This window comes from Ranitomeya imitator, chromosome 9 (genome assembly GCF_032444005.1).
Source record: "Ranitomeya imitator isolate aRanImi1 chromosome 9, aRanImi1.pri, whole genome shotgun sequence".
Lineage (NCBI taxonomy): Eukaryota > Metazoa > Chordata > Amphibia > Anura > Dendrobatidae > Ranitomeya > Ranitomeya imitator.
The window spans coordinates 140016927-140028962 of record NC_091290.1 but is presented as its reverse complement, the minus strand read 5'-3'; the positions used below and the strand labels follow the sequence as shown (position 1 = coordinate 140028962).

The 12036-nt window shown below is 52.7% G+C and overlaps 1 protein-coding gene and 1 non-coding gene across 2 annotated transcripts in view; both read right to left on the bottom strand.

Annotated features, from left to right (window-relative positions):
* Positions 1-12036, bottom strand: part of CEP89 (centrosomal protein 89) — a 359859-nt gene that overhangs the window by 229568 nt on the left and 118255 nt on the right. The gene's annotated exons all lie outside the window — the stretch shown is intronic.
* TRNAT-AGU (transfer RNA threonine (anticodon AGU)) lies at positions 8235-8308 on the bottom strand. The gene has a single exon. It is a non-coding gene; the product is annotated as a tRNA-Thr (tRNA).

Below are 12036 nucleotides of genomic sequence, written 5' to 3'. Positions count from 1 at the left end.
GATAATGGGGGTGCTGCGGATGACACAGGTTATGGGGGCCCTCTCTGGATGATAATGGGGGAGCTGCAGATGACACAGGTTATGGGGGCCCTCTCTGGATGATAATGGGGGTGCTGCAGATGACACAGGTTATGGGGGGTCCTCTCTGGATGATATTGGGGGTACTGCGGATGACACTGGTTATGGGGGTCCTCTCTGGATGATATTGGGGGTACTGCGGATGACACTGGTTATGGAAGGTCCTCTCTGGATGATATTGGGGGTACTGCGGATGACACTGGTTATGGGGGGTCCTCTCTGGATGATAATGGGGGTACTGCGGATGACACTGGTTATGGGGGGTCCTCTCTGGATGATAATGGGGGTACTGCGGATGACACTGGTTATGGGGGGCCCTCTCTGGATGATATTGGGGGTACTGCGGATGACACTGGTTATGGGTGGTCCTCTCTGGATAATATTGGGGGTACTGCGGATGACACTGGTTATGGGGGGTCCTCTTTGGATGATAATGGGGGTACTGCGGATGACACTGGTTATGGGGGGTCCTCTCTGGATGATAATGGGGGTACTGCGGATGACACTGGTTATGGGGGGCCCTCTCTGGATGATATTGGGGGTACTGCGGATGACACTGGTTATGGGTGGTCCTCTCTGGATAATATTGGGGGTACTGCGGATGACACTGGTTATGGGAGGTCCTCTCTGGATGATAATGGGGGTACTGCGGATGACACTGGTTATGGGGGCCCTCTCTGGATGATACTGGGGGTGCTGCGGATGACACAGGTTATGGGGGGCCCTCTCTGGATGATATTGGGGGTACTGCGGATGACACAGGTTATGGGGGTCCTCTCTGGATGATACTGGGGGTGCTGAGGATGACACAGGTTATGGGGGTCCTCTCTGGATGATATTGGGGGTACTGCGGATGACACAGGTTATGGGGGTCCTCTCTGGATGATATTGGGGGTACTGCGGATGACACAGGTTATGGGGGCCCTCTCTGGATGATAATGGGGGTGCTGCAGATGACACAGGTTATGGGGGGCCCTCTCTGGATGATACTGGGGGTGCTGCAGATGACACAGGTTATGGGGGTCCTCTCTGGATGATATTGGGGGTACTGCGGATGACAGGTTATGGGGGTCCTCTCTGGATGATATTGGGGGTACTGCGGATGACACAGGTTATGGGGGGTCCTCTCTGGATGATATTGGGGGTACTGCGGATGACACTGGTTATGGGGGTCCTCTCTGGATGATATTGGGGGTACTGCGGATGACACTGGTTATGGGTGGTCCTCTCTGGATGATATTGGGGGTACTGCGGATGACACTGGTTATGGGGGGTCCTCTCTGGATGATAATGGGGGTACTGCGGATGACACTGGTTATGGGGGTCCTCTCTGGATGATATTGGGGGTACTGCGGATGACACTGGTTATGGGGGGTCCTCTCTGGATGATAATGGGGGTACTGCGGATGACACAGGTTATGGGGGTCCTCCCTGGATGATAATCGGGATACTGCGGATGACACAGGTTATGGGGGGTCCTCTCTGGATGATAATGGGGGTACTGCAGATGACACAGGTTATGGGGGGTCCTCTCTGGATGATAATGGGGGTGCAGCGGATGACACAGGTTATGGGGGCCCTCTCTGGATGATAATGGGGGTACTGCGGATGACACAGGTTATGGGGGTCCTCCCTGGATGATAATCGGGGTACTGCGGATGACACAGGTTATGGGGGGTCCTCTCTGGATGATAATGGGGGTACTGCAGATGACACAGGTTATGGGGGCCCTCTCTGGATGATATTGGGGGTACTGCGGATGACACTGGTTATGGGGGTCCTCTCTGGATGATACTGGGGGTGCTGCAGATGACACTGGTTATGGGGGTCCTCTCTGGATGATATTGGGGGTACTGCGGATGACACAGGTTATGGAGGGTCCTCTCTGGATGATAATGGGGGTACTGCGGATGACAGGTAATGGGGGGCCCTCTCTGGATGATACTGGGGGAGCTGCAGATGACACAGGTTATGGGGGGTCCTCTCTGGATGATAATGGGGGTGCTGCGGATGACTCAGGTTATGGGGGTCCTCTCTGGATGATAATGGGGGTGCTGCGGATGACAGGTTATGGGGGCCCTCTCTGGATGATAATTGGGGTGCTGCAGATGACAGGTTATGGGGGTCCTCTCTGGATGATAATGGGGGTGCTGCGGATGACACTGGTTATGGGGGTCCTCTCTGGATGATAATTGGGGTGCTGCAGATGACACAGGTTATGGGGGTCCTCTCTGGATGATAATGGGGGTATTGCAGATGACACAGGTTATGGGGGTCCTCTCTGGATGATAATGGGGGTATTGCAGATGACACTGGTTATGGGGGCCCTCTCTGGATGATACTGGGGGTGCTGCAGATGACACAGGTTATGGGGGTCCTCCCTGGATGATAATCGGAGGTACTGCGGATGACACAGGTTATGGGGGGTCCTCTCTGGATGATAATGGGGGTATTGCAGATGACACAGGTTATGGGGGCCCTCTCTGGATGATAATGGGGGTGCTGCGGATGACACAGGTTATGGGGGGTCCTCTCTGGATGATAATGGGGGTACTGCGGATGACACTGGTTATGGGGGGTCCTCTCTGGATGATAATGGGGGTACTGCGGATGACACTGGTTATGGGGGCCCTCTCTGGATGATAATGGGGGTGCTGCGGATGACACTGGTTATGGGGGCCCTCTCTGGATGATAATGGGGGTGCTGCGGATGACACAGATTATGGGGGGCCCTCTCTGGATGATACTGGGGGTGCTGCGGATGACACAGGTTATGGAGGGTCCTCTCTGATGATAATGGGGGTACTGCGGATGACAGGTTATGGGGGGTCCTCTCTGGATGATAATGGGGGTGCTGCAGATGACACAGGTTATGGGGGGTCCTCTCTGGATGATAATGGGGGTACTGCGGATGACACAGGTTATGGAGGGTCCTCTCTGATGATAATGGGGGTACTGCGGATGACAGGTTATGGGGGGCCCTCTCTGGATGATACTGGGGGAGCTGCGGATGACACAGGTTATAGGGGGTCCTCTCTGGATGATAATGGGGGTGCTGCGGATGACACTGGTTATAGGGGGTCCTCTCTGGATGATAATGGGGGTGCTGCGGATGACACTGGTTATGGGGGCCCTCTCTGGATGATAATGGGGGTACTGCGGATGACACAGGTTATGGGGGGCCCTCTCTGGATGATACTGGGGGTGCTGCGGATGACACAGGTTATGGAGGGTCCTCTCTGATGATAATGGGGGTACTGCGGATGACACTGGTTATGGGGGGTCCTCTCTGGATGATAATGGGGGTGCTGCGGATGACACAGGTTATGGGGGGCCCTCTCTGGATGATACTGGGGGAGCTGCGGATGACACTGGTTATGGGGGCCCTCTCTGGATGATAATGGGGGTACTGCAGATGGCACAGGTTATGGGGGTCCTCTCTGGATGATATTGGGGGTACTGCGGATGACACAGGTTATGGGGGTCCTCTCTGGATGATATTGGGGGTACTGCGGATGACACAGGTTATGGGGGCCCTCTCTGGATGATACTGGGGGTGCTGCGGATGACACAGGTTATGGGGGTCCTCTCTGGATGATAATGGGGGTACTGCGGATGACACAGGTTATGGGGGTCCTCTCTGGATGATAATGGGGGTGCTGCGGATGACACTGGTTATGGGGGCCCTCTCTGGATGATAATGGGGGTGCTGCGGATGACACTGGTTATGGGGGCCCTCTCTGGATGATAATGGGGGTGCTGCGGATGACACAGGTTATGGGGGGCCCTCTCTGGATGATAATCGGGGTGCTGCAGATGACACAGGTTATGGGGGTCCTCTCTGGATGATAATGGGGGTGCTACAGATGACACAGGTTATGGGGGGTCCTCTCTGGATGATAATGGGGGTGCTGCGGATGACACTGGTTATGGGGGTCCTCTCTGGATGATAATGGGGGTGCTGCGGATGACACAGGTTATGGGGGGTCCTCTCTGGATGATAATTGGGGTACTGCGGATGACACAGGTTATGGGGGGTCCTCTCTGGATGATAATGGGGGTACTGCGGATGAGAGGTTATGGGGGACCTCTCTGGATGATAATGGGGGTGCTGCGGATGACAGGTTATGGGGGGTCCTCTCTGGATGATAATGGGGGTGCTGCGGATGACACTGGTTATGGGGGTCCTCTCTGGATGATAATGGGGGTGCTGCGGATGACACAGGTTATGGGGGGTCCTCTCTGGATGATAATTGGGGTACTGCGGATGACACAGGTTATGGGGGGTCCTCTCTGGATGATAATGGGGGTACTGCGGATGACAGGTTATGGGGGGCCCTCTCTGGATGATAATGGGGGTGCTGCGGATGACAGGTTATGGGGGTCCTCTCTGGATGATAATGGGGGTGCTGCGGATGACAGGTTATGGGGGGTCCTCTCTGGATGATAATGGGGGTGCTGCGGATGACAGGTTATGGGGGTCCTCTCTGGATGATAATGGGGGTACTGTGGATGACACTGGTTATGGGGGGTCCTCTCTGGATGATAATGGGGGTGCTGCGGATGACACAGGTTATGGGGGGCCCTCTCTGGATGATACTGGGGGTGCTGCGGATGACAGGTTATGGGGGGTCCTCTCTGGATGATAATGGGGGTGCTGCGGATGACAGGTTATGGGGGTCCTCTCTGGATGATACTGGGGGTGCTGCGGATGACACTGGTTATGGGGGTCCTCTCTGGATGATAATGGGGGTGCTGAGGATGACACTGGTTATGGGGGCCCTCTCTGGATGATAATGGGGGTGCTGCGGATGACACAGGTTATGGGGGTCCTCTCTGGATGATAATGGGGGTGCTGCGGATGACACAGGTTATGGAGGGTCCTCTCTGGATGATAATGGGGGTACTGCGGATGACACTGGTTATGGGGGGTCCTCTCTGGATGATAATGGGGGTGCTGCGGATGACACAGGTTATGGGGGGCCCTCTCTGGATGATACTGGGGGTGCTGCGGATGACACTGGTTATGGGGGCCCTCTCTGGATGATAATGGGGGTACTGCGGATGACACAGGTTATGAGGGTCCTCTCTGGATGATACTGGGGGTACTGCGGATAACACAGGTTATGGGGGCCCTCTCTGGATGATAATGGGGGTGCTGCGGATGACACAGGTTATGGGGGGTCCTCTCTGGATGATAATGGGGGTGCTGCAGATGACACAGGTTATGGGGAGTCCTCTCTGGATGATAATGGGGGTACTGCGGATGACACAGGTTATGGGGGGTCCTCTCTGGATGATAATGGGGGTGCTGCGGATGACACTGGTTAAGGGGGCCCTCTCTGGATGATAATGGGGGTGCTGCGAATGACACAGGTTATGGGGGGCCCTCTCTGGATGATAATGGGGGTACTGCGGATGACACAGGTTATGGCGGGCCCTCTCTGGATGATAATGGGGGTGCTGCAGATGACACAGGTTATGGGGGGCCCTCTCTGGATGATAATGGGGGTGCTGCAGATGACACAGGTTATGGGGGTCCTCTCTGGATGATAATGGGGGTACTGCAGATGACACAGGTTATGGGGGGTCCTCTCTGGATGATAATGGGGGTGCTGCGGATGACACTGGTTATGGGGGTCCTCTCTGGATGATAATGGGGGTGCTGCAGATGACACTGGTTATGGGGGTCCTCTCTGGATGATAATGGGGGTGCTGCGGATGACACAGGTTATGGGGGTCCTCTCTGGATGATAATGGGGGTACTGCAGATGACACAGGTTATGGGGGGTCCTCTCTGGATGATAATGGGGGTGCTGCGGATGACACTGGTTATGGGGGTCCTCTGGATGATAATGGGGGTGCTGCAGATGACACTGGTTATGGGGGTCCTCTCTGGATGATAATGGGGGTGCTGCGGATGACACTGGTTATGGGGGTCCTCTCTGGATGATAATGGGGGTGCTGCAGATGACACAGGTTATGGGGGTCCTCTCTGGATGATAATGGGGGTACTGCAGATGACACAGGTTATGGGGGGTCCTCTCTGGATGATAATGGGGGTGCTGCGGATGACACTGGTTATGGGGGTCCTCTCTGGATGATAATGGGGGTGCTGCAGATGACACTGGTTATGGGGGTCCTCTCTGGATGATAATGGGGGTGCTGCGGATGACACTGGTTATGGGGGTCCTCTCTGGATGATAATGGGGGTGCTGCAGATGACACTGGTTATGGGGGCCCTCTCTGGATGATAATGGGGCTGCTGCGGATGACACTGGTTATGGGGGGTCCTCTCTGGATGATAATGGGGGTGCTGCGGATGACACTGGTTATGGGGGTCCTCTCTGGATGATAATGGGGGTGCTGCGGATGACACTGGTTATGGGGGTCCTCTCTGGATGATAATGGGGGTGCTGCAGATGACACAGGTTACGGGGGGTCCTCTCTGGATGATAATGGGGGGGCTGCAGATGACACAGGTTACGGGGGGTCCTCTCTGGATGATAATGGGGGTGCTGCAGATGACACAGGTTATGGGGGTCCTCTCTGGATGATAATGGGGGTGCTGCAGATGACACAGGTTACGGGGGGTCCTCTCTGGATGATAATGGGGGTACTGCGGATGACACAGGTTATGGGGGTCCTCTCTGGATGATAATGGGGGTGCTGCGAATGACACAGGTTATGGGGGGCCCTCTCTGGATGATAATGGGGGTGCTGCAGATGACACAGGTTATGGGGGGCCCTCTCTGGATGATAATGGGGGTACTGCGGATGACACAGGTTATGGGGGGTCCTCTCTGGATGATAATGGGGGTGCTGCAGATGACACAGGTTATGGGGGCCCTCTCTGGATGATAATGGGGGTGCTGCAGATGACACAGGTTATGGGGGTCCTCTCTGGATGATAATGGGGGTGCTGAGGATGACACTGGTTATGGGGGTCCTCTCTGGATGATAATGGGGGTGCTGCGAATGACACAGGTTATGGGGGGTCCTCTCTGGATGATAATGGGGGTGCTGCAGATGACACTGGTTATGGGGGTCCTCTCTGGATGATAATGGGGGTGCTGCAGATGACACAGGTTACGGGGGGTCCTCTCTGGATGATAATGGGGGTACTGCGGATGACACAGGTTATGGGGGTCCTCTCTGGATGATAATGGGGGTGCTGCGAATGACACAGGTTATGGGGGGCCCTCTCTGGATGATAATGGGGGTGCTGCAGATGACACAGGTTATGGGGGGCCCTCTCTGGATGATAATGGGGGTACTGCGGATGACACAGGTTATGGGGGGTCCTCTCTGGATGATAATGGGGGTGCTGCAGATGACACAGGTTATGGGGGCCCTCTCTGGATGATAATGGGGGTGCTGCAGATGACACAGGTTATGGGGGTCCTCTCTGGATGATAATGGGGGTGCTGAGGATGACACTGGTTATGGGGGTCCTCTCTGGATGATAATGGGGGTGCTGCGAATGACACAGGTTATGGGGGGTCCTCTCTGGATGATAATGGGGGTGCTGCGGATGACACAGGTTATGGGGGTCCTCTCTGGATGATAATGGGGGTACTGCGGATGACACAGGCTCAACAGACGTCAATGACCGTCGCCGGTGACACAGGCTGCAGCTTTTTACCACGTCACTCGCACGGGGGTCTCAAAGCTAAAGGCTCCTCTCGTTTATGGGGGCAAAATACTAAAATTATAGAAGAAGGAACAAAACCGTGAAAAGTTCGTCACCTCATGACGCCGCACGGCGCCATTCCCGCTTCTGCCGCCAGCTGTCGCTATACAGACTCCTTCTACGGCCAAACTATAGCGCGCCGCCGCCGCTAGATGGCGATACACACAGTAATAATTCTTACAACTACAATATGAAATATATGACGTCACAGATTATTTTGAGTATTAGTAGGAAGGACATGTCGGCGCTAGGACCCTTCTCTGCACAGAGATGGCAGGCGCCGGCAAAGTGCACGATGAGTGAGGACTTCTCGTCCATGGGATAATAATATAAGTGTAGATGATGTCCCACCCCGGGTGTCAGTGATCGTACTACACGGGCTGGGTCACTAGCTGGCCACTTCAATTAATAAAGAGAAGAAAAATACACATTAAAAGCAGAAAACAAATGTCCATAAAACAAAAGGCACCGCTGGGATTCGAACCCAGGATCTCCTGTTTACTAGACAGGCGCTTTAACCAACTAAGCCACGGCGCCGCACGGAGGTTCAGGCTCAAAACAGGAACCCTCAGCTACAGCCTGGGCCGGCGGAAGCCTCACACAAAGGGAACCGCTCACTAATCATTTTAGTCAGATTGCTCTTTATTTCATCTAACCTTATTATTTATCTATGTTGGGATGACTGGGGGATCATACTGTGTGTGGGGATGACTGGGGGATTCTACTGTGTGTGGGGGCGTTGTGTTTCCATCATACTGTGTGTAGGGTGTTGTGTGGACATCATACTGTGTGTGGGGATGACTGGGGGGATCATACTGTGTTGGGGCGTTGTGTGGATATCATACTCAGTGTGGGGGTGTTGTGTGGACATCATACTGTGTGGTGGGATGACTGGGGGGATCATAATGTGTGTGGGGATGACTGGAGGGATCATACTGTGTGTGGGGATGACTGGGGGGATCATACTGTGTGTGGGGATGACTGGGGGGATCATACTGTGTGTGGGGGTGTTGTGTTTCCATCATACTGTGTGTAGGGTGTTGTGTGGACATCATACTGTGTGTGGGGATGACTGGGGGGATCATACTGTGTGTGGGGATGTCTGAGGGGATCATACTGTGTTGGGGCGTTGTGTGGATATCATACTCAGTGTGGGGGTGTTGTGTGGACATCATACTGTGTGGTGGGATGACTGGGGGGATCATAATGTGTGTGGGGATGACTGGAGGGATCATACTGTGTGTGGGGATGACTGGAGGGATCATACTGTGTGTGGGGATGACTGGGTGATCATACTGTGTGTGGGGATGACTGGGGGGATCATACTTTGTGTGGGGGTGTTGTGTGGACATCATTCTGTGTGGTGGGATGACTGGGGGGATCTGGGGGGATCATACTGTGTGTGGGGATGACTGGGGGGATCATACTGTGTGTGGGGGTGTTGTGTTGACATCATACTGTGTGGTGGGATGACTGGGGGGATCATAATGTGTGTGAGGATGACGGGAGGGATCATACTGTGTGTGGGGTTGACTGGGGGATCATACTGTGTGTGGGTATGACTGGGGGGATCATACTGTGTGTGGGGATGACTGGGGGGATCATACTGTGTGTGGGGATGACTGGGGGGATCATACTGTGTGTGGGGGTGTTGTGTTGACATCATACTGTGTGGTGGGATGACTGGGGGGATCATAATGTGTGTGAGGATGACGGGAGGGATCATACTGTGTGTGGGGTTGACTGGGGGATCATACTGTGTGTGGGTATGACTGGGGGGATCATACTGTGTGTGGGGTTGACTGGGGGGATCATACTGTGTGTGGGTATGACTGGGGGGATCATACTGTGTGTGGGGATGACTGGGGGGATCATACTGTGTGTGGGGATGACTGGGGGATCATACTGTGTGTGGGGGTGTTGTGTTGACATCATACTGTGTGGTGGGATGACTGGGGGGATCATAATGTGTGTGAGGATGACGGGAGGGATCATACTGTGTGTGGGGTTGACTGGGGGATCATACTGTGTGTGGGTATGACTGGGGGGATCATACTGTGTGTGGGGATGACTGGGGGGATCATACTTTGTGTGGGGGTGTTGTGTGGACATCATTCTGTGTGGTGGGATGACTGGGGGGATCATACTGTGTGTGGTGATGACTGGGGGGATCATACTGTGTGTGGGGATGAATGGGGGATCATACTGTGTGTGGGGGTGTTGTGTCGACATCATATTGTGTGGTGGGATGACTCAGAGGATCATACTGTGTGTGAGGATGACTGGAGGAACATACTGTGTGGGGGCGCTGTGTGGACATCATACTCAGTGTGGGGGTGTTGTGTGGACATCATACTGTGTGGTGGGATGACTGGGGGGATCATACTGTGTGGTGGGATGACTGGGGGGATCATACTGTGTGTGGGGATGACTGGGGGATCATACTGTGTGGCGGCGTTGTGTGGACATCATACTTAGTGTGGGGGTGTTGTGTGGACATCATACTGTGTGGTGGGATGACTGGGGGGATCATACTGTGTGTGGGGATGACTGGGGGGATTATACTGTGTGTGAAGATGATTGGGTGTGTGTGTGGGCATACTAGGTGTGGGGGTGTTGTGTCGACATCATACTGTGTGGTGGGATGACTGGGGGGATCATACTGTGTGTGGGGATGACTGGGGGGATTATACTGTGTATGAAGATGATTGGGTGTGTGTGTGGGCATACTGGGTGTGGGGGTGTTGTGTCGACATCATACTGTGTGGTGGGATGACTGGGGGGATCATACTGTGTGTGGGGATGACTGGGGGGATTATACTGTGTGTGGAGATGATTGGGCGTGTGTGTGGGCATACTGGGTGTGGGGGTGTTGTGTCAACATCATACTGTGTGGTGGGATGACTGGGGGATCATACTGTGTGGTGGGATGACTGGGGGATCATACTGTGTGTAGGGTGTTGTGTGGACATCATACTGTGTGTGGGGATGACTGGGAGGATCATACTGTGTGGTGGGATGACTGGGGATCATACTGTGTGTGAGGATGACCGTGGGGATCATACTGTGTGGTGGGATGACTGGGGGGATCATACTGTGTGGTGGGATGACTGGGGGATCATACTGTGTGTAGGGTGTTGTGTGGACATCATACTGTGTGTGGGGATGACTGGGAGGATCATACTGTGTGGTGGGATGACTGGGGGGATCATACTGTGTGGTGGGATGACTGGGGGGATCATACTGTGTGGTGGGATGACTGGGGGGATCATACTGTGTGGTGGGATGACTGGGGATCATACTGTGTGGTGGGATGACTAGGGGGATCATACTGTGTGGTGGGATGACTGGGGGGATCATACTGTGTGGTGGGATGACTGGGGATTATACTGTGTGGTGGGATGACTGGGGATCATACTGTGTGGTGGGAGCTGTTGATTAAGGTTTTAGGCCTGAATAACAGGATCAAACGACTAAAAACTTTATAAAGAGTAGTACATTATATTGCTTTGATTCGCTGCTAGTAGTAAGAATGCAAATCACCATTAGTGCTATTGTAACATGTTGCAGCAGTAGCAGCGCGTCACCAGAATTTTGCTCAACATTAGGCAATAAAATTAATTTTAATAATAATATCGAGCAGAATTTATTTACAGCCTTATGGTTTGGTATTTCACAACAGTAATGACCTCTCATTTGGCCCCTCAGGAAATTTTTATTTGCCAAGCCCGACATATACGCATGTAATCACATATACATAGGCTTATACATATACACAGTAATACACACACTTATAGAACACATTCACATTCAGATATTCAGAGAATTATACACCTGCACATACACACAAAAACCATACATACATACACATATGTAGTACAGACACATATATGTACAGACACACATATATATATATATACTGTATATATATATATATATATATAGTACATACATATACACACAAATATATATAATACATATACACTCATATATAATACATACGCACATATATAGTATATACATATACACACATAGTACAAACATATACATACACACATACATATACACACACATAGTACATACTGTACCTATACACATCCATAAAGACATATCTAGTACATACATATACACACATAGCACATACATATACCGTATATACATACACATATAAAGTACATATATACGCATATATACCGTTCATACATAAAGACATACTGTAGATGTACAGTACATACATATACAGACACACATATATACTACAAACA